Here is a 25,147-nt window from a genome sequence, read left to right on the forward strand (position 1 = left end):
ACCATACAGCATGTAGACAATACGTTGGCTAATGTGACAAATGAGGAAAACACAGCCACAACCTGTAAAGAGAAGGGTTGGTTAACACACTACTAGCATAAGACATTTTTTCTGAGTCGTTTCCTAACTTTCAAGTCCAGCCCTAAGAAGTGGGTATCCTTATGCTCAACAATACTCTAGTGCATCAAAGCGCACAATCGCGCTGGTGAAGCAGAAATAGTGTCTTCTTGGGAAGGCCTGTAGCAAGCCAGGAAGGGGCCGGAGGTGATGAAGAATTGGTTCCCACTATTCGAGTAGGATGTGCCCTTGGCAGCAGAACAGTTTTTAAAATGTGAGAACAGCTGGGGAGCGCAGGCTATCCCAGCCAACATCGAATACCTTTATGGGATATTTGTGCGTAAAAGGTATCAGTTGTGCCAGTGGGAAACCGTCAAGTGATGCAAGGGCTTAATCCATGTAGCCAACTGGAGCTATGGGATACATTTTATGTCTGCAATTACATCCTTTTACCCTTTCCATTGCCCTTTCATCAAACTTATTGTCGACGGAACGTACCTCCACTTCGCCTATATAAATAAAATGAACACCTTATTGGAACGACTTATTGCGTCTGCTAAGGGGAGGCTGTTAGGACAGTTTTTCTGATGTCCAACTAAGGGCTTAGTAAAACCATTCAACTGAGGCAGTCCAAGCCTCCACTCTTAGTATAAGGCTGTACCACTTGAGTTTGGAGTGGTGTACACAGAGCAGCCAGGCTTATGTTAGGAGGGTGAGAGGGCTGTAGAATCAGTACAAATGAAATGGTAATACAAATGATCTAAAGAAACACTGAAACAATATATATTGTACAAATAAATGGTTTATTTAAATACAAGTAGGCCCAGATAAATATTGGGGGAAATAAGTACTATCACATTATATATAGCCACATTTATAAAAATACAACACTATGCTTGAAGGTACACTGACGAAAACATTAGGCCTTATTTGGAACACCTAAAAGGAGTTCTTGGGAAGCCAAAACCAATTGTTACTTTTAGATTACTTTCAGTAATTCCAGGTTAGTAGACCCTATCAGTTGTACCATGATGCTCAGCAAGAAATCACATGATCATATCAACTGGACAATATATTTTTCTGATCTAGTGAAACACAGATACTAGGCACAGTGTAAACCTATAACTCTGATTCAGGATAACACTGTTTTTCTAGGCTAGTTGGATCTTGGGGTGTAATAGTCAATTACAGTTGCTTTTCAGTTCACAGACCAAGGGAAGCCATAACTTATTTTAGGATAACACAGTTACACTTAAGGTAAGTACAACCTATACACTTTTTACAGGAGCTATAAGCAATTTAAAGGCAGGCAGGTGTAACCTTAGACTCTTTTTTTGTCTGTCTAAAACAGACCAGGGAAAGCAAAACCCAGTGGTACACTTTATGAATGAGCCAAAGTTATTCTAGGTAGGTAAAACCTAAGGCAGACTTATTCTGGGCAGGTTAACATAAAGTCAAGGTATCAAAACCCAGTTGCGGGACACTTGTACAATTGTTCTAACAGGAATAATAAAATGAAATCAACAGCATTACTTTTGTGGAAGAGGCACAACCAATTCACAGGTGAGTAAAATAACCTTATATCTACTTTCCAGAATGGCAGAACATTTCTAAAGTAAGCAAACTAACCTTTTATATACTTTGCAGAATGTTTAGAACATAATGGGCCTCATTACGAGGTTGGAGGTAGCCTTGCCGGTTTAACCTGCATCGCTACCCCCAAACTCAGCTCTGGCTCCGACACCCACGAAAGGGGAATCACCTGGCCATTCTGACCTCGGCGGACCCAGTAATTCCCTTTGCATGGGTGCCGGAGCCAGTACATCCCCATTCCCATTGAGCCCCCAAGGGCTCAATGGGAATGGGGAGGATGGTAGCAGCGGTACCTTTCATAACGGTACTGTTACTACCATCATGTTCTGCTCGCGGGTGCCGGTATCGCCCCCTGGTCAGACCTGGTGGCTACTAGGGCACCCCCGAGCAAAATTCCTAGTAAGGCACTATGGTAGCAATGGTGCCGGTAGCGATACCTGCACCGTTGTTGACTTACCGCCATACTCCTAATGAGGCCCAATGTCTTATAATGTGACGACAGTTTGAATCCTCTAATGAAGTCTAGGTAAGCCTTTCACATAAGTAAATGTTTTTAACAAATGATTGCCACCAGACAGTAATGGTAAGTTTTTCCTTATAATGTAAATTTTACATTTATTTAAAATGAGAAAGGGGATATTCAGTATCTCCCCAGCACTCCACATAAGATGGGGGTGCTGGTCTCACTTAATAACATGTAAAAGGGATCCAAATATCCTTTCTACCCTTGGGAACTGTAGTTCTCTCAAGGTGAGCCAGAGAAAGTTAAAAGCGGAGCCCTAGGGCAAGACAGCAACAACAGGAACTTATTGCCAAAAAGTTGTCAAAGAGGATACATTTTAAAAGATACTATGGAGCGCCTAAAAATCACACCCATAAAAAGAGTAAAATATTCTGTGAGTGTGGAAAATGGTTCCCACTCATAGAGTATAAGAAAGAATAATTCACTAGTACAGCTAAATGTTCTGGGGTTCATATAGGTCAGCAAGATTTATCATTACTATGAAAACCTTACCTAACAGAGGCCATCAGTGAATGTGTGCATGGGGTTTCATCTAGCAGAGGGTTTGACAGACACCAAGACTCAGTGTACCTTTTACAGATGGGAAATAACCATTTGCATATCAGTCTTTCTACTACCCAAATGGTCAGTCCAGCACTGAAGTGCTAGGGCAATTCTCTTCTGAACAATAGTACCAATAGAAAACCCTGACACATGTCTTCTAAACAGAGGATAAGCAATATAAATGAAAGAAAGGTAAAAAATATACATGAATGCATCATAAACCCCATTATATCGGCGTAAATAAATACTTTGTAATACATTATCTAGCATTGAAATTGCAAGTGTAGTACCATTAGATTGTTTCTGTACAGTGTCCAAATATTGAGGAAAATATCTCAAATGGTATTGTGAGCAGATTTTGAAGACAGCTACAAATCCTTTAAATCTGGAAGTCAATCTTTCAACAAGTTCCGATTTTGGAGGACAATATTTGTTTGCAATGTTTTGTGGCATTGTATGTGTCCTGGGAACAAAATCATGATCCATTCCATGAGTATGTATGGCCAACACAGTCAATGTCAGATCTTTCACAAATTCAAAATCAATTTCCGGGTATATTGGCTTGGCCACCCATTGTTTGCTTTGTTGTGTTAAGGCCATGAGGTAGCGAAGCATCCCAAATGTTCCTGCAGTTTTCACTTGTTCGCTCCCAACGTTCTCATTGTATGCAAGTACAGCTAGTCTTGTTCTGGCCTCCATACAGTCTATGCCGAAATGCAACATTTTGGGCTTGTACGTTAGGCACATATTATGGAACACCTCCAAATCTCCAGTATGACAGCATTCGGTGAGTCCCTTTATGTTTCTTGAAAGGGTTTTATAATTGCTTTTTGTGGATAGGAACATGGCACCAACCAGTTCTTCTTGCATTCCTGCTCTTTCAATAAAGGTCCTGAAGAGGGAAAATCGAGATCAAACTCCTGCCCCTCACCCCAGGCACATCAACAGACAGAACAGCAGTAAGAATAAGGACCACACTCATCATTGCACCAGGATCCAGTACAACCATGGGTGACAAATATGCTGAAAGACACCCACTTCACCAACATTGCAACCTACATGCTACATTAGCCTCAATGCAGCAATACCAGAATCTACAAAACACAAGAATTCCTGTTTAAAGGCTTGCAGATGCTTATATGAATTAACCTGATCTAATGGCACAGTGTAAAGCCATGTTTTAGGAATATTACAGCCAAGTACATTTGTCTCACTGAACACCAGCCGCAGTGGGGATTCGTGCTGACTTCAGCAATGCGCCTCGCAAACCCATCAGCAGTCAAGGTCTTACAGTAAGATTAGATTCCTTTTCCTTGAATGACAGGGAACTCTGGCAGACAAGCATTTTTAATTTTTCACAAATATGAGTAAAATCAGAGCAGAACATCCAGGGCCCAGTGTTTTTTCCCTGGGAACAAAAGACATTTTTGCAAAGACACACACATCATTTGAAACATAATTGTAACAAGAATGGCTCAGCTCTGGCCAATGAACACTGAGGGCCCAGGGGCGAAAAGCCTGTTCAAGCTAAAACTAATGGGAACAAATTCACAATGCAACAATTTTAGAATTAGGTAATGGGGGTGGCACAGTTAAACCAGCCCACTGATGCCAAAGTCCAGAGGTCCAATGATCTGGCATCCTATAAGGGCACTATAGGCTACCTATTAGCTTAGCAGCCAATCTCAGGATGAGATAGGTTTCTGGGAGGTGGTCCAATTCTGTGGTGTCAGCCTGCAGTGTGTTACAAAGCTGGCTTGCAAGCCAGCCCCGGGGGAGACGGTGCCTGGATTTTCGCTGTGCACAAAGCTCTCTGTGTTTTTTTTTCCCGCTGCCCAGAAACAAACGCAGTTTGGAACATTTTGCTGCTAGCTTGGTACTCTGCTAAATTTCTTTGGGCAAAATGGGAGGTGTTGGGGCATCCCATAGCTGGGACCCCCAGAAGCCCTGGTGGGGGTCCAACTTCTCCCCAACAGTCCATTTGCACATTCGTGGAAATTTTGGTTTTCTGTCCATGATTGTACGTTGAAACAATGGTCAATCGTTGAAACAATGGTCAATCAATGAACGCCATTTTTCAAGTAGAATTTCTAAGTAGCCAATCATCCTACAGCGCTGTGTTTTGAGACTCGACGGTGGTGGGCAATTGCCCCAAATTAGCCAAACTGAAGTCGAGATCTTGAGCAAATTCCTCAGTCAATTGCGTTGATGCCTCTGTTAGTTCAGGCTGTGATATTTCCGCATGAATTGGAGAAACAGGTAACATTGAATGATTGTTAGGTGGAACAATTTTAGAGGTTGCAGATTGTGTCAAATGGTCTGCAAGCAATTGCAGTGCATCTTCATTGTCTACAGTTTCATCTGGGCGATTTTCTACAAAGTAGCAATGGTCCATGGTAAATTTGTACGATTCGCAGATGAGAATCCATTCTGCCATTCCTTTTCCGGTCACTGGACATATGCATCAAGAGTCTGAATATTGACTGCACCACGCTGTGCCTCAAATAGTAGGTGCTCCATTGTGAAATCCGTTTGGCAAGCAACATCTTTGGTTTCAGTTGTTGTCTGAATCTTTATACTCCTCTTCCTTCTGGGCCTTTAATAGATATATAGAAAAACATGCTCAATGGTCAGCACACATATAGAAGATACGATTTTCCAAATAAAAACATATTATGACTAAAACACCCCTTTAAAATGTCTCCAAAACAAACTGATTTGTTCTACACCCTTGTTTTCTTAATTCGCTTTGAAACCGTGGCCATCAAGCTGAAAAAATAGTGTTCTTATATGATTTAAATCAAGCAAATTTCATTTCCATTCAAACAAACATATGTACATATCTATAAACAGAACCAACTTGACAGACTTCAAAACATTACAAAAATATAAAAATATATTCCCAATCCAATGTGATGCCCAATTGTATTTCATATTGGGTTATGTATACCTCTGGTCCATGTGCCTCTTCTAATTCTACATCTTGAGTACATTCCTTGGAGAGAAGAGTCATTAAAAGAAAAGTCAATCGAAATGAAATGTACAATCTTTCATCGCACAGAGCATTTCCGCACCAAGTAGTTTAAAATGATTACGAACCATATACTATAAGGTATGTTGTTGCAACACAAATAGAACATTCATATGAACATACCCTCAAAAACAGTGTATGTGATTTGGTCATGATTTACATTTCAGATTTCACCTGATAACCTTCCGAGATTACACATGGACTTGATCTGAGATCACCCTGCAAAACATAGTGATTATAATGTTGCCTTCAAAAGTAGTTTGCTTTGTAATGTTTCCTTTCTAATCTATTCTGCACTAGGGAGGAAGTATAACATTAGAACCAAAATCTGAAAAGTTTGAAACAGTGCAGCGTTACATGCATTTCAGCCTCAATGTATATCCTTTGTAGGATTTACTTTCATTCTAGCAAGGGAACTGTAAGTACGCATACCTCATACTTTGGACCTGTTGCAAAGGAGGAAGTGATTGTAGTTGAAGTTCCAGCATCCCCCTATAACGTAGTACTTGATTTAAGTTGGGTTGGTCCCCCTTCCTACGAGTGCATCACTTCTGAAGTTCTGATTACCTTCACTCAAACCCCTTACCTGTTTAAAACAATCAGCAATCTTTTTTTTATGTTCGTTGAGGTAAGTGTGAAATCTAACCCTAGTCTCAAGTGACCTGTTGAGGCAATGGGGGCTACAACCCTTGTCCATTTTTCCGGATGGGCAAGAAAAGTCTCGCATCCTCTAATGCAGAATATGGGCACTTCAAAATCTCAAATAATCTCTAAATTAGGTGTGATTTGATCAAATGGTTCGCACAGAAATTCTACTTCTGCGTCTAGCGGGATGGACTTCAAAGTAGTTTGGGTCGTGCCATTACTTTGTAGGTTATACATTCAGTTTTAGCCATTAATGTAAATTGTTTCTATGTTGTCTCTACTGTCAATAAGTTACCTCTTTATGGATGAAAACGCAAAATGAAACTGAAAAAATGAGATGCAGACGATTGTACATACAGAGAGACACACCTACATGCTACTTTGTGTAAATAACCAATACTATACATAATAATTTTCAATTCCAAGCATAACACATGTATGTATTGTTCATTTGCATATAAAGGACAAGGACAATATAATTACTTGATAGGCGAGAGAGGTTGATGTTGACTCCGGAAAAGTAATTGAATCAGAATCTTGCTCCTTCATTGTCAGAAGATTGTTAGAAAAGAGTACAATGGAAAAGGTAAATTAGTATTAGACATGTGGCCAAATCCAACGCTCTAACATATCACTTTGTGCAAGTCAGTAGGGCTCACCATTCAGATGCTAGACTTGTCAGTGGTTTCGTCCTTGTTGTGGGTCTGTGCTTCCATCAGTGTGCTCTACATATAGAAGGACATGTCAACCAGCACATTTCAAAAACATTAGGCAACTTTTAAAGGGCACTATGGAGGTTTTTACTAAGGGTCGCATATCACTGATTTATTAGAGGGTCCTGAAAGCGGGGCTAGATAAAGTATACTAAAGAAAAACATTCTGTGATTTCTAGTAACTATGGAAACTTGAGTAATACAACATTGCTGGAAATAAAAACCGAAAACTCTAAACCGTTCATGAAGTTACCTTTTCAGTACACTACTTTAAATAAATTGAGAGATCATAGAGAATGCATATTTATACAGACCACTGTCCTACATACCAACAAACATAACAAATTCATTGTCCACTACTCACCTGAGCCACTGTATGCTGAAATTGAGTCGGAATTGCATTTGGAAGAAATTTACAAAGAATTCTGGGTCAACGCTTTTGTGTGTACTTTGTTCATACATATCATCAGTAAAGTACAGGCTGCAGACACGGAATCAATTGGCTCTCACGTCTCCTCCAAGACAGCCTGGGCTCTACTTTCAGTTTCGTCCACGGTAGAACCACAATTTATAATCTAGCTCCTTATTATATCAATATCCTTCGGGAATATATGCAGGACTGAGCCCTGGGTTTTGGCATGGCTCACAGAAGGGCAACCAATTATGATACACAAAGGCATTCTTGAAAAGTCTGTAAGCTCTGTATAAAAAAAATATTAATTATTACAAATAATACTGTATGAATGTGAATAAAGCAATTATTACATAGCTTTGTCTGTAAAGGTTGACCTGTGGAACTTAGTTGAATTAACACCATGATAACTTTCTTACAGAATTGATTGTTATTCCGGAAATCTTAATGCATTATTCGTCCTTTGAATGAACTTTCAAGCATCAAAAGAAAACATGCTTTCAAACATGGAACACGAAACATTCCATTCTATTACAATGCACAATAATGCAATGTGCTATTTACCGAGATAAAAATACATCAAACATTTGATAATGGTGAAGTCTTTGAGATAAATGAACATTAGAACACTGGGCACATTACATGGAAATAGATAGCAACTTTCAGAGCAGTGATCGATGAACACAGAGAAGCAAATAGGTGACCTACCCTTACTTGGACAAACAAATGAGATGATTCAGCAAGCAGGGGAACAAATAGCCGTGGAACAGGTATCCGGGGAACAGGTAGCTCGCTGACGATATACCTTGTAGATTGCAGAGATGTTCTCATGGTATATGTCAAGGTGTTTATAAAGGCTTAGAAAAGTGGGTGTGTATGTGAATATGTGACATGTTCGTTGACACCCACTCAGCCTCGATGCCAATGTTTCCCCTCTGCAATACCCACCCACCCAGCCCACTTGCGAGCACACAGGCATAGGCCTTCTCGTACTGCCTATAGGGCAATAGGGCCAGGGTTGAACCAAAAACGCAAAATGCTTGTGTGGTCATTTCTTTAATGAAAGTGGCCAACTTTTTTTGGCCCATGTGGCCCAGTTTGATGAGTTACTTCAATATGCGGCTCGTAGTAATGAACACTGTTGCTGAATATATATTTTTTAAATACACACTTTGCATCACCTTTTCATCAAAATACGCACCTGTGGGTAAATTCAAACGATGTCCAAAAACAAATGAATAGCGACTTCAAACTGTGTGCCACATTTTCATTGGTGCCGAGACAAACCTATGGTCCAGTACGACCCTGTTCTTAAGTGCCAACTGCCATCGATACTAGGGAGGAGGATGGATGGGGACGAGGTGAGCGCAAAAGTCCTGCAACACTGCTCAACGGACAAAACCATATGTTGATTGCAGGGACGGGGTCTTGAAGAGGGGAGTCAGGAGACTCTGGGTTTGGCCTGGCCATGTGGACAACGGATATTACAACGGAAAGTGAACCGAAGTGTCAAGAAGCAAACTACCATTTTAAAACACTATCACATCCTGGTGGGAGCAGTCTATTCTGACCCAGAGCGTCTCCACAAAAATGGAACACACCTATCAGTAAATGGCATGGAATTATTCCATACATGGATTTTAAACATACTAGAATCAAGGGAGTGTGAATAGAGCTTTAGAAGGGCAAGTTTTTTTTGGGTGAAGCCAAGTGGCCCTGGACATGCTCAGGTGTGGCGGCATGGGCCTGGAAGGAAGCTACCAGCAAGCACCAGAGTGTTCACCAGACAAGATGTAGTTCCCCAACACATGGACCTGAGAGCCACCATTGCGGCAATCGTGAGCTAAGGAAGGCCAGTTGCTGTTTCACGGTCCAAGTGCCCAAAAAGTACAGAACTATGATAACGCTGCACACCTGTTGATTTGTGAAATAAACACTGTAATCATGTTTGGTTTATTATTGCTACGTTTAATAAAAGCCACATACTTGTATTGCCAACACAAAAACAAAGAGTCTGCACAATTTTGTATGATGCGTAATGTATATTTTCAATGCAACACAGCTATTCAACAACTTTTGGCACCTTGAGCGTCCACACCCAACCAACTGCCTTGCAAGCACATGGTCTTAAGTGCGAACTGCCATCGATACTGGGGGATGGATGGACTTGAACATGGGAGTCTGGAGACACTGGGTCTGGGGAGGCCATGTGAACAATGGTCACAGTGCGGAAGATCCCTTTGAGGTGCACATGGTGTTTAGCAACTTGAGTGTTCCCACCCACCTACCCACCCACCTTGGGAGTGCACGGTCAAAGGTGTGAACTGCCATTGATACTGGAAGGGGGATGTATGTACATGAGGCAAGCGCAAAAGGCCCCGAACACTGCTGAAGGGACACACACTTGTGTTTATTGATTGATTGCTGGGGCGGGGTCTTGAAGAGGGGAGTCTGGAGACACTGGGTCTCGGGAGGCCATGTGAACAATGGTCCCTGCGTGAAAAAACCCATTGTGGTGCACATGGTGTTTGGCAACGTCGGTGATCCCACCCACCCAGCCCCCCTTGGGAGCGCACGGTCACAGGTGTGAGCTGCCATTGATAGTGAAGGGGGGATGGATGGGCATGAGGTGAGCGCAAAAGGCCCCGAACACAGCTGAAGGGACACAGACTTATGTTAATTGCTGGGGCTGGGTCTTGAAAAGGAGAGTCTGGAGGATCCCTTTGAGTTGTACACGGCGTTTGGCACCTTGGGCGTTCCCACACACCCACTACTGGAGGGGGGAGGGATGGGTACGAGGCAAGCGCAAAAGGGCACCAGCCATTCTTTCATGACCCTCATAGACGAATGAGCATGTTCCTGACTCACTGAAAAATTCAACGAACTATTTGTATATGCTCATTTGTATTTTATTTAGTTTGGTGATGTTGATTGCACAAATAAACTACAAATTGTATACTTGTGGTTGCAGAATAGTGTGTGAAAATCCCCTGTACAGTCCGCCGTCACTGGCGAATGTGGAGCGAATGGCTTGAACTACACAGGCGGCTATTACTCGTCGAACGCGGAATTGAAGCCTCCCATAAAGCCACCATATAAACTAACGGTAGTCCCCCCGCCTGTACCATCTGTGAAAGAGAAACATAAATATTTTCATTGAAAGAACCAGATAAGTGTGCCACCTTAGTCAGAAATGCATCCTAAATTCTATGGCACAGTTGCCCTTAGAAAAGTAACTTTCTGGAAAAATTTACTTGTGCTTTGAATTATCGACACATTATAAAAGTGAACACCCATTCAAGCCAGAACGGTTTGGGCCATAGAGAAATATTGTTTTTTAGTTGAAAGTGAAAGACACATAAGCGATGAACACTCTGATTTGCAATAAGCGGGAGAAATGTATTAAATTTTCATACTAAATTAATTTGTCAGTGATCGATCGAAGTTACGACAATGTAGGAGAACAGCATGAAATGTTAGTCGCCTCAGTGGTCAAAATTGCTTCACATCTAGAGTATACTTACTCGTTACTTGGATTGCGAGGGCACACTGTTGCGCAAAGTTCGTGCATAAACACCATCATAATCCTCAACACAGACCTTGTGAGGCAGGCTGCCCTGAAGTCATTCAGCTTGGTTACGCATAGCGGCAGTATGTCTTTTTCTGCTATATAGGCCGAGCATCCAGAGTTTTCTTGGCAGCAGCAGTTTTCCACCTCGGTTGGCATGACCGCACAACGATTGCAGGTACAACAGGTGGACACATCTTCCATGTGACTAGGCTCAGGCTCCAGTGGTTTATCTTCCCAACTATCATTCGATTCCCCATCGTTTCCACTTCTTTCTCTGTCTCTTTCCATTAGTTCCTCTTCGGACTGCTCAGGCTCGTACTGAGGGCTCTATTCTTTTTATTATATGACAAATTTTTAAATAAAATGCAATACTTAGTTAAATCAGTTTGCTAGTGTAACTACCTGTTCGCAGGGCTTCATACTAGGAAGATAGTTGAACAGAGCAGAAATTAGTCATGGGTGAGCGAAACTAAATATAGTGAAACGATTGAAAAAGCAATGTTGTCTGCTCAGAAAGGGTCTGTTTATTCTTAACAGATAAGATTAGCACAAGATGGCCGCACCCAACCTGTTGTTTTCACATGTGTAAAAGTGAGGAAAACTAAGGAAAGGTGCATAGGAAAATGTTTTGAGATCGATTACAGTATGCTTAAAAATACATGCCCGAACGACAATACAATTTTTGAGCAAACCTCCCCTTTAAGCCCTTTCCTACTTTTTCAAAAATCTGAACCAGGCACTTAGAGACTCCTTTTTCAGTACTATCTTCTGTTGATGGTTCTCTCCCCTGCTTTTCGTAACTTATTTTGTTAAAAAAATGTGAACTGATCCTTGTTTTCCTGTATTTCTTTTTTTCTTTTTTTTTTCTTTAGACTCTTCATGCAACTTTTATTCATATTAAAGGATAGTTCTGGGACTTTTTTTTTATTGTTCCTACGGTTCGGCCATGTGTTTTTAAGCATAAATCGGTAGATCGTAGAAAACTTTACTATGGACCTTACCCGACTTTTCGTCCATTAACGCACTCGAAATCAGCCGCCATTTTCTGATAATCCTATCATTTCCCCCCATCGACCTGGCTCACCTGCTTTTGCGGCACTAAATCAAATCCCCCGCCCCTGAGCCTGACATCAGCAGACGCGTACCGCCCATTTCCCAACGCCAAAGCACGTTTCGTGTCAACAATCGCTGCGCCTCAGCTAATGACGTGTCGCCATGGAAATGGCAGGACGCCTCTTTCCTCAATAAGTATAAACACACCGTTTCACAACACACAGCAGCAGATTTTCGATTCCATTACTCTCTCTGTGTTACTTTGAGTATTCTGTGACTCGTTTTTGTGCTCTGGTCAGCTACCTTCGCCGCTTCTAGGCCTTGTGAACACCTGTACCATCTCTGTAAATTATTTTACTTTCTTTACCACACAATGGCTACAAATGCCGTATATGTACGAGCCCGAGTACACCGAGGAAGAACTACTGGAAAGGCAAGCACGCGAAAACGATGGGGATTCGGACGGCAGTTGGGAGGACCAGTCAACGGATGAAGAGCCTGGACCATGTTGCATGGACGGCGTCTCCACCTGGTGCACGTGCAATCGGTGCGAGCTAATGCCAACTGAGGAGGAGAACTGCTGCTGCCGTGAAAATTCCGGGTGCTTGGCCTACATTTCGGAAGGCGAGCCAAGCCCGCAATGCAGCACCGAGCTGCCAGAGTTCAGGGAAGCCTGCCTCTAGCGGACCGTGTTGAGGATGATGATGGTGCTTATGCACGAACTTCGCGGCACTGTTCGTCCGCGTAATCCGAGTAACGAGTAAGTATACTCTGGTTGTGATGTCAGTGATGCCACTACTATTTCATGGTCGTCTCCCACATATAAAATTACATCTACATATCATTCGAACGCATGTAAATTGGTTCCATATTGTGCATTTTCTAGATAGAATTTTTTTCAAAGCAGAATGACATTTTTTACCTGAATCGACATTGATAAGAAAGTTTTGTCATTTTAATACAGTTTGCATCTTTCTTTTTCACAGGTGGTACACGCTGGTGGCCTATCGTTGCTTCACTTGCTGGCTTCACGGTAGGCTCGGACACCGCGTTCGGAGAGTAATACCTGCCTGTGCGGTACTTGCCATTAGACAACATTTCCCAAGCGACAGTGGACAATACCGCGGATTTTCCCTGGATGTGCTGCAACCGGAACTTTACAATGTGTAATGTTTATTATTTATGTTCAATTGTAATTAAGATCTAAAATAAAACCCAACATATATTTTAACAATGGTTGTTTTGATTTTTTAAATGAATCTAGTGTGTCTCCATTGAATAGTCTTCCTGTGCCTTGTCTTGTCACACCACATGTCTCCGGCCAGCATCCTCCCTCACTCTGGCCGCCCACCTTCAATCCACATAACCGTTGAACCCATATGCAGCAGACATACATATGTTATTTTGCGGGTTGGCATCAAGCCTCCCGGCCTTGCCTCCTCCCCCAAAAATACTTACCACACCACTTTGTTCAGGCGTTGGCAATAAAAGGCCGTTGGATTTTATTGATACAAAACATGGTTATAGGTAAATAATCCATATGGTTGATCATAATAAATCATCCTTTTGGGCACCGGGTACAGAGATGACCCCCTCTGGCCCGTGCTGCCTTGCCACCACAGGCCAGCCTGCTGCTGACTAACTGCCTAGGCATCCAGGGTCTCGAGGGTGAACTGCACCCATATATTCTCCTGGGAGGGTGAGGTATTTATAAACTCACCCCCCTGCCTTCCATGTACTAGATCCTGCAGCCTGCCTCTTACATGCAGTTAGATGGCCTCTCCTTGGTGAGGCCCTGCGGCAAACGAGTCTTGTTTGCACGATCACCGCCCCAATCCACCCCCCCGCCCTATCAAAGGCAGTTCGCACCGGGGTACTTGTGCTGGCAAGTGGAGCTGTCAGGGAGCGATAAAGGCCAAGAGGTGCCAAAGACCATGTACACTTCAAAGTGGTCTATAGAGCATGGGTTGTTGTTCCCATGTCTACCTCCAGACCCCGTGTCTCCTGCCAAGCATCCCCCCTCACGCTGGACGGCCCCCTGCAATCCACATAAGTGTGTCTCCATTCACGAGTCTTCCTGTGTCTTGTCTGCACGACCACCGCCCCAATCCACCCCCCCCCCGCCCTATCAAAGGCAGTTCGCACCGGGGTACTTGTGCTGGCAAGTGGAGCTGTCAGGGAGCGATAAAGGCCAAGAGGTGCCAAAGACCATGTACACTTCAAAGTGGTCTATAGAGCATGGGTTGTTGTTCCCATGTCTACCTCCAGACCCCGTGTCTCCTGCCAAGCATCCCCCCTCACGCTGGACGGCCCCCTACAAACCGCATAATGCCACGACATATACACGTCATTCATTCACAAACACACCCCTGTTTCGAATTCTTTATAACCCACTTCATATTTCTAATGAGAACTTCTTTGCGCTTTGCTAGTCAACCCGTGAAGGTGCTGGTTATCTGCTCTTCGTCTCTGTGAACTTCCGTGACCACTTCGAGGAAACTCGTCAGTTTGCAAACCTGTGAACTGCTCCCTGTTCTACGACAAGAAACTACTCTGATCCCTGCATCTAACTGTTTGTTCGTCAAGGTAAGGCCATGTACCATAATCATTTTGCGTCCAATTTCTTTTCGTTCAAGACAGTACATGCAAGGAACTAGTCACATGTTCTTAGTTTAGTCAAATTATTTTTCTATTTTTTTTAAGTTATTCAAATACTTATCCGCATGTGAATAACGTGTATAGTTCCAAGAACCAAAACGAACCTTGCATTGAACCTTTTATGTGTCATTTAATTTTTTAACACATTGGTATTCATAGAGAATTGTTGATCTTTACTTTTCAGAACTTTCCACAATGCCTGCCTGTTCCATTGGCGGTTGCCCTTCGAAGACCCATAATAAATCTGAAGGTACTATAATGCATGTTTTCCCTAGATCAGATAAGAGAATGGGTCTGATATTGCGGATATCCACCGTCTGAGCTTGAAAGTAGAGTCCTAGAAGTCTTTGCGGACAAGAGGGGTGATCGATACCGCATCTGCAGCAGGCACTTTAGCTCAGACATGTACTCCACATCATTGCTAATAAAGAAGAACACACCGCGAGCGAGGCGAAAATTGCTCTCAACCGATATTCCCACTCTATTCGTCCACATCCCTCCACTGGTGAGTCAAGTTTACGTATTTATCTCTCGGCCTTGCGGTAGTGTGTAGCATTAGCTAACAATAATTTCCCCATTTATGTATCCACTCAATATGAAGGCGGAAGATTCTCCATCCGTGTCGTTATTGCAGTCATCAGCCATCGAGCGCCTATCGGGTAATCTTACTTAGCTATTCTGCCACTGACTTGTTTTGGGCATGTAAATCAATAGTTTTAATTTATCGTGTGATTATTTTACCTAATGGTACACCCTTGTACTCGTCCTCTAGTCTTTGTTTTCAGTTATAATTATTGTTATCCAAAATAATGCAAGTACTGTCTTTCAGGGAGATGCTGAGGAGTCCAACGTATTGACGACAACCGTTGATGTCACTCAGATGCTCGAGGTACGTTTCCGGACAGTTCCATCGATGGAGATCATCAGATCTTGCATTCTTGTAGCGTGATTGTTACACACAATGTTTCTTTCGTTTTAGCCATTGATATGTCCTTCTGTCGTCGCCCTCCTATGTGTCTTCTTTTTTCAATATTGTGTTCATTACTAATGAAAGTCCTATGTTTCAGGGAGTCGATGGAGCATTAGTCCAAGAAGAAGGGGGAGCATGCAGTTACGGGTCGGCGCAACAGCTTGCAGAAGTGTGCACCGCAGTTACATCGTCCCTTGATGTTCTTATGCATTTCGAGGTATGGATACTGACAGTTCGATCAAGCGAAATCATATGACGTGATTACATCTGCTATACTTCCTTCTTTATTAACGCAAGTACTATGTTTCAGGGAGATGACGGAGCTTCATCTACAAGAACATCACCCCTAGTAGTTGATGCAGATCTCTGGGTGGTGACACTTCCAACGATCGAGCAAATCGAATCATATTTACATATCCATTATTTATTTTAGACAACTGATCATTTGTGCAGGTCTATTTAGAGGAGCCGTTGACGCCTGCACAAAGTTTATGTTCTTTTTAACAAAATAGAAAACCATACTAATGCAATTACTGTGTTTCAGGGAGTTACTGAAGCATCATCTTCAATAATATCATCAATGGAAGTCTATGAGGAGCCCGAGGTATGGATCTTGACAGTTCCATCTAACTAGATCAACAATGCGTGAATAATTGTTGTTTGAATGTTCTACACAAAGCGTTCATTCGTGTTTTGCTATTGAGATGTACGTGGGTATTGGTCCCCAAGTACATTTTGTGTTTTCAATATTATTATACATACTAATGAAAGTTCTATGTTTCAGGGAGTCGATGGAGCGTCAGTGCGTGATGGATGTGCTTATCATGAAAATATAGTTGTTGCAGCGCAAGAGGAAGTGGAGACATGCACACACGAGTCGGAGCAACAGCGTCCTGATGTTGAAGTTCGAGGCAAGAAAGTTTCAAAGAAAAGAAAGCAAAAGAAGGTTAGTGTCCTGGTCACTATATTATGTTGTTTTTCACTGTTAATAGTTCAATACTGTTAAGTTGTGTTTAAACTGAACATCCCTTTTCCAATCTGTCCTCTAGTTGCGAGTGGGTGTACGGACTAGATCTACACAGACAGTGAAGCGAACGAGACATGTTGCTTGTCAAACCTTTTGGCAGGGACTTGAGACTGGAGATGCATCGTGCCAATGGGAAGAATATGAAGTGATTGACAACGGAGCTATACCACCACCAGCCATTGATAGTGAATGTCCTCCTGGTAGTTGGGATGCAGTCGGAGATCAATTTACAGAACCCACACCCGCAAAAACTAAGACCGCGAGAAAGTTGAAGAAATTGTTTTATTCACCCATCGCCGGAGAAGGAACAGATGTTGCAATGGAAGAGAATGAAGTGGACGACAATGAAACACCATCAATATCACTGAACATAGCGGAAGACGATATCAGAGATTCTACCTTTCATGTGAGTGACATGTCCTCAACGTTACAGGCCGAACCAGCTGGGATGCAGAGTGACAGTATAAGGAAAGAGGCCAAATTCATTGTATTCGATAGTTGTTTGATTGATATTATTATTCGGATGAAATGTGGGCATTCGGTTGGTGGGGAAGTATGTGGGGAGCCATTGATTAATGTGACTCGTGCAATTCGAGGCACTAACCTTAAAATACATGCCACCTGTACAAAATATCATCCTTTCTCATGGTCTGCACAACCCATGCTGGGGCAACTGCCAGCAGGCGATCTACTTTGTGCACCGGCTGCACTTTTTAGTGGTTCAAGTTTTAAAAAGTTAGAGTCTTTCTTTCAGTTTGTGGGAATCCATTTCATTGCGAAAACTCAGTTCTACAAATACCAAACCGATTATCTATTTCCAGCCATTAGCGAAGCTTGGAGAATGGAAAAAATGTCTATTGATAGTACATTCGCGGGCAAACGGTTCAGGCTAGCCGGTGATGGACAGTGCGACAGCCCAGGATTTTCAGCCAAGTGCTGCACCTACCACTTTCAGGACATGGAAAGTAAGAAAATTGTGAGTTCGGTGGTCGTGCAGGTGTCACAAAGTACATCCTCAGTGGCCATGGAGAAAGTTGGCTTTGTAGCATCATTGCAAGAACTACAATCGCAGGAATGGTGATCGACCTGATAGCCACGGACAGACACGTTTCAATTGCCAAGACAATGAGAGAAGAGTACAAAAATATAAATCACCAATTTGACGTTTGGCATCTTGCAAAAACAATCAATAAAAAAATGTCGGCTGCAGGTAAAAAAAAAGATATGCAAGGTATTTCACAGTGGTCCAAGTCAATCAGCAACCATCTTTGGTGGAGCTCAAAAACATGTGGAGGCTCGTTGGAAATTCTACTGGAAAAATGGCGGTCAGTAATGCTACACTGTAGCAACGTTCACCGCTGGACCACAAACCAACATTTCCACAATTGTGAACATGGCCATTTGTCCACAGAGGAGGCACGGAAGAAGAAGTGGTTGATTCCTTCATCACCCACTCACAAAGCCATTGAAAAGATTGTATTTGATAAAACTATAACAAGAGATTTGAGGGGACTCACGGAATTCTGCCACACAGGAGATTTGGAGGTGTTCCACAATATGTGCCTAAAGTACAGACCAAAACGATTGCATTTTGGCATGGAGGGCATGATAAATCGGACTCTTCTAGCGGTCTTGACACATAACCATAATGTTGGCCGTCAACAAAGTAGCACGACCGGAACTTTAGGGACGCTTCGCTACAATAAGGCCTTCACTAAAAGAAGTAAACAATGGGTTATCAAACCAGTGTTTGAGGATATGCAATATGACTTTATTGAGAGACTTATTGTTGATGCCCTAGATAGGCACATACATGGAGTTGTGAACGAACCTGTGCAGGGGACAACTGCATTGCCACCCAACATTGCCTCTGTTCCATGTCCACCTAAAGAAGAGCTCATTGAGAAATACACATCACGGTTTAAATGATTGTAATTTGATTGTCTGTTCTCTCGAGTCTCCTCATGTCGCAGGCCCATTGAATATGTGTAGCTATGTATTGTGTAAATAAAAGTGATTGCTCTGTGAGTCCTGTGAGATGGCCTTACACTGAATGTAGCTAACTAGGAATGTGTGCTCGTTCGAAGTGAAGGTCAGCTGCTTTGATTATTTTCTCGGGTGCCGGAATGGCCCACGACTCAGTATAAGGTTCTATTGTTATTTGACCTTGACAGGCCGGGACCATCCCGAAAGACTTCTTTTTGGGGGTGTGGGGCAATAACGTAAGAAACGATAATGAATATAATTTCAGAAACGAAAGCCATTTAATGTTCGTTCATTAGAAGAAATAACGTCGGCATAGAAGGAGTGGTATTTCGGGGCTGCCCTACGCACAGACACAATGGAAAATGCAAATATAATGTAAGTAACTCTTTAGATGAGTTTATATCGCAATTTAATTACTATACAGTAGCTTTAAAGACGGGTTAAGGTGTACTTGTTCGTTCTATGTGGCATATTGTTTTGTACCGCGCACTATCTTGAGGAGAACCATCTCCTTTTACGGAAGCACCTCAAAACCTTCCTCTTTGCTTCTGCTTTCTCTCTCCCTCTCCCCTGCTACAACTGGTCCACTGTCTGCGACCTCGGTCCTGGGCCCTTCCACTCTCCACCTGCACTGCCTCCCTGTCAACCCCTGCACTGGGGGACTGTCTCAGTATCCTACAGCCCCCCCTTGACGTATAATACCCAGTTGCACTGTCCTAGCTATGAAATAATTTCCCAACCTAATATATAAAATGAATAATTTTAATAAAGATCTGATGGTGAGACTAATTTCATTTTTTATGTTTTTAAAACAGGTACATCCTTCATTATTGTATGTGTCACGAGTACCAGACACCGGCGGATGGCTTTTTCAACCGCCAGTTGCTTCTCCGCGTGAACAACGTTACCACCCTGACCATTTTATGGGACGATCGCCAAGTACAAGAATGCCCTTACGCGGTACTAACGGCTAGATGCAACAAACAGACCGTTGTGGTGGCCTAGTGCCTCGTTGTTGGAACAGCCATGCGATTATCAGTGCGACCGAAGAGCTTATTTTATCGTAAACCAACACCCTGTGTACTGCACACGAACATCGCTTGCCTCAAGACGAACTATTTTGGATCGAGAGTAAAGAAAAATGCAAATCGCTGAATATTCTCTAAACATTTGATGTCCAATAAATGTACTTTGCCAAATGTACAATCTTGCCGTTTGCTTTTAAGCCACAGTTTCATATTCCGAATTGTGGCGCTGTATTGTGAGATGATCTAAGACCCTGTGTACAGCAAAGGAACATCGCGTGCCTCAAAACGAACTTTTTGGAACGTGAGCAAATAAAAATGAAAATCGCTGAATATTCTCTAAACATTTGATGTCAAATAAATGTACTTTACCAAATTTACAATCTTGCGGTTTGATTTAAAAGTACAGTTTCATATTCCCAATTGTGGCGCGCTGTGTTGTGAGCTGATCTGTGTTGATTTCCGGGTTCTGTGTGGAGTCACGTAGAAGACGCCTGGGCGCGTTTGCCTACGCAGCACAGTCACGTCACGGATAGAGGCGGGGAATATGAATGTTTTGATAAAGTCTGTTTCAGGGGCGGGAGATTTGATTTAGTGCAGCAAAAGCAGGTGAGCCAGGTCGATGGGGGGAAATGATAGGATTATCAGAAAATGGCGGCTGATTTCGAGTGCGTTAATGGACGAAAAGTCGGGTAAGGTCCATAGGAAAGTTTTCTACGATCTACCGATTTATGCTTAAAAACACATTGCCGAACCGTAGGAACAATAAAAAAAAAGTCCCGGAACTATCCTTTAACCTTTTGCAGGGGTTTCATTTACCCTCGCCGGCAGGGTACAATTTCCACACTAATGGCCTTCCCCATTGCTATGGCATCCTTCTCATTAGTAATTTCTTTATTTCTTCTGGGACTGTCTTCAATATTTATTACTGAATGTTGAGATATTTGTATATCTCTGACATCCTTACTCTCTTCTTGGTCAACATAAATAATTGACCTCAATCAGGAACTTTCATCTATAAAAGATGTTGATGGTGGGGTGTCATTAAACTGATCTTCACAGTTAATGTTTGATCCAATCTTAGGTTGGCACACTTTTTGGGGGCTTTAGTCATAACGTAATCATCCCATGTCTTTTTTTCTCCACATACTGTGCATTTAGGTATGAGATTATTTGATTTTGCCCCAATATTAATGGTGTTAATGATTTTTTAAAACATATACTGATAGGCAAGATTCTCACACTCTCCAGATTGCTCACCCCTCAATTTAGATAATGGGCCTCATTACGGCCCTGGATGTAGCGATGCCTCTATTTGCAGCATGGCTACCCCCATGCCGGGTACCAGGCCCGGGTTCCAGGAATGGGGAAATACCGGGCCATTCCAACCTTGGAGGGCCCAGTATTTCCCCATTCAAGGAACCCAGACCCTGTTCATCCCCATTCCCATTCAAGCCCCCATAGGTCCATAGGTTTTCCCAGGCGTCCTTACCAGGTCCCGCGAGCAAACCTCGTAATGAGGCGGTAGGGGTTTAATGGGGCAGGCAGCTCTAGCAGCCCCGTTAAACCCCTACCGCCAGGGTCATAATGAGGTCCAATGTGTTTTGCATCGTTATTAGAATGTCATTCTGTTTCATATTCTCCATAAAAATGAAGTCCATCTTTCCATACATTTCTTTTTCATTCATTAGTGATTCTATGATTCTTTCTGAATCATTTTGTAATATAAGTAGTGTATTACCTTGACCCCTTGTGCTTCTCTAAGCAATTCAAAAACTTTTACCACAGAGTTTAAGACAAAATTAAGTGCCCCTAAAGTAGAAGGCTGCACACACTCATTCATTTTCGTAGCGTCTTTCTCTCTGGCATTTTACTTGGATTCCATATGTTCTACTGATTTCTTGCCAGACTCCGATCCACCCAAAAATTATTTTATTGATGTTCCAAATACATCAGCAGTTTCTGATAATGAGTCCCCTAATTGTAGTTTAACAACTTCTCTATTAGAATAATGTTCTTTTCTGCATTTACCACGCACGTTTCGTCCAGAAAACCTTCTCTTACATTAACATTCATTGGGTTGGTCCCCCTTCCTTCGAGTGCATCACTTCTGAAGCTCTGATTACCTTCACTCAAACCCCTTACCTGTTTAAACAATCAGTAATCTTTTTTTTTATGTTCTTTGAGGTAAGTATGAATTCTAACCCTAGTCTCAAGTGACCTGTTGAGACAATGGGGGCTACAACCCTTGTCCATTTTTCCAGATGGGCAAGCATAGTCTCACATCCTCTACTGGAGAATATGGGCACTTTAAAATCTCGAATAATCTCCAAATTAGTTGTGATTTGATCAAATGGTTCGCCCAGAAATTCTACTTCTGCGTCTAGCAGGATGGCCTTCAAAGTAGTTTGGGTCGTGCCATTACTTTGCTGGTTATACATTCACTTTTAGCCATTAATGTAAATTGTTTCTATATTGTCTCTACTGTCAATAAGTTACCTCTTTATGGGTCCAGGCAAAGGGGAGTCCGTTTAATGACAAGTACAAAAAATCAGGAACATGGAAATCAACAGTGATGCGATAGCCCGTCTCACTTCAACTCCCAACAACTTCATGCAAACGGTTATGCCCAAAATTCGTCATCATTGAGTGTAACACTCAAAAGCTTGTCATGCAATTCTATTGGTTGGAAAAGGTAACTTAAATATAGGTGCTATATCTGTATATTTTAACAGAGTGTGAGGATTGGATAAACATCATTAGGTGGGCGTCTAAGCCCTTCCTTCAAAAATGACTACGGTGAACGTCACTAAAAGTATGACGTCCCATTGGTTCTACTATCTATAGGACCCCAAGATTATTTGGTCCACTGTGATTGGGTTGGCTTCAACCCCATGCATACTTTAATTAGCAGCACGCACCATGGTCAACGAGTAGAAGGATGCCCCAAGATTCACCCAGCCTCCCTTCCATCAATCAGTACTTTAGTGCTATGTGTCAATTAGTTGGCTGTGGTCAGCCTCGAAACTGTAGCTTCTTGTCAGGAAAAGTTATGGTATCTTCTGGTTGGGAGACAGCCAGACATAGGTGCCTCTTCTCGCTTGGCTGGTCACGTGCTAGCACACTGTGAATCTGCTTGTTTTTTCTTCTATTTGTGCATTTAATTCTTATTTGCCTTGCCACCTGCCTGGGCCTCCGTATCGCGACCTTTACGGGGCAGGCTGCTCTGTTCTTAAGTTTTGATTCTCTGGAGCTACTGTCCGCCTCCCTCTCTTGGTCTGACCTCAACTTTCCAGGCACAAGCTGCTCTTGTTCAGTTTCAATTCCGCCGTCTCCTTTCGCTTTTATCTGGTGTACGAATCCTGTCCTGTTTGACCTCTATTAACCTGAGTTAATTCTGCTTTTGTGTAAAGTGGACTCGCACTTATATAGTGTGCTTCATTGAGTTAGATATATAAATATATATATATATATATATGTCCCGCTTAGCGCTCCATTTTTCTACTAAGCATAGCAAGCAGCACTGTTTTCTTAGCTTCTTGCAGTTACAAGCATATGTACAGGTGTTAGCTGGTTGAATAGCTTCATCCTGCTTAACAGTTTAAGTTTCTTTATATTTCAACATCGTCTCTTCTTCTAAGTTCATGATGTCCTTATTCATGACATTTCGTCTCTGTGTGTCATCTTTTGATTGTCGTTTCTTTCATCCGTGAGTCTGTCCGGGCCTCGTGACGTCACCATTCATCTTCAATTAAGGCCTGTTGAGTTTCTTCTGGGACAGTGTTTAAGCAATCTTCATTTCGTGTTATTTGCTGGTATGGTTTTCTTAATGGATAGCTTACTGTCCATGGTTGTCTGGTTATTGGCACTTCAATAGGTATTGCTCTTCTGTTAGGTACTAGGCAGAATCCTAATGCAGCTCTCTGCTGGTTTATTTGCTCATCATACGTCACATATCTCAGTGTGAACGTTCTTGGTGCTTCAAAATGGGCGGCTGGAGTGCAGGCTATATTTGGGACCCCCTCTACACCGTTTTTAACGGTGCCGGTGCTTCCGTGGTCCCCATTCCCACTGGACTCAATGGAAATGGGGATTTACAATTACTGGCGCCTGACTTCCCAGAACGCCGGGGTTGTAATGCCCCATTGTTTCCGGCAAGCCAGGCGCCAGTATAATTGACAAGTCTGGCGGCAACCTGCCGGTTTTACCAGCACGGTTACCGCCGGACTTGTAATGCGGCCGAATGTGCTGAACGGGTGAATCTTGGAGTTCATCTCCCATCACTTGGTTCTAAAGTGAGCAATTTAGACCACATATTTTCCGGCCGCAAGTGGTGATTGTACACAGAGCTTCTTGGCAACATGAAAAGACTCACTACTGTTTACTGTTAATTTTATTAAGTTTAAACACTCTTGGAGATGAGTGCTTTGCTGCTGTCATGGGAGGTGCAGGATTGTCGCCATTCCTTGAACTTTGAAGGATTACAGACACTGATTGTATCTTATCTTAAATGCCTATGTCACCTTTATATATAGATAACACATTTGTATATGGCACTTAATAGTGTGTTGCCCAGGAAACTGCAACCTGTTTATCTGCTGTCATTCAGAGATGTTTGACTCATCCATTAGCGCCCATTCATTTTATATCCACCTAAGAAAGCCCATCCTTCTATGCAGTTGCAGCCATACTATTTTACCCATCCAATTATACACCCATATACATCCATACATCCATATATCCATGCATCATCCAATGGCACCCACCCATTCATCTATCATAAAATGGCACCCAACCATCTATTTTCGCTGTTGTACTCATCCACCTAATCTCACCCATGTATTTTTTCCCAGCAGTCACACTCATCTATCCAGTCAAACACATTGATGGATAAGGGGCTGACACAGGGAGGATTGGTAAGGGGAAAGGAGAAAATAAAAAATACAATTAAAAATGGAGGTATCATTGTTGAGAACTGACACATCATAACTTGTGGTAAATGGTTAGTGCCTTATCAATTGAGGGTTAAATCCAAATTGTGTCCATTGGTATTCTGATCCCTGACGTGTCCAAAGTTGTGTCAGTAAGCACTAACCCTTATCGGATTCACTGTGACCCACATAGGTTGATTTCAATTCAGAGTCCTTTGTGATTCCCACATGTAAAGGACATCATGCAAGTGATCCATAATCATTTAATACTCTTTATAATTTCAAAATGTTAAAGACATCATGTAAGTGACATTTCGTGCGAGCGATGTCTCCCTGTGCCTTACTAGCTTGGTCTTTAGAGTGCACTTGTGTCTAAACCTGCAGTTGCCACTAAGGAAACCTATTGATC

This window comes from Ambystoma mexicanum, chromosome 6q, assembly GCF_040938575.1.
Source record: "Ambystoma mexicanum isolate Mex_15411 chromosome 6q, UKY_AmexF1_1, whole genome shotgun sequence".
Classification (NCBI taxonomy): domain Eukaryota; kingdom Metazoa; phylum Chordata; class Amphibia; order Caudata; family Ambystomatidae; genus Ambystoma; species Ambystoma mexicanum.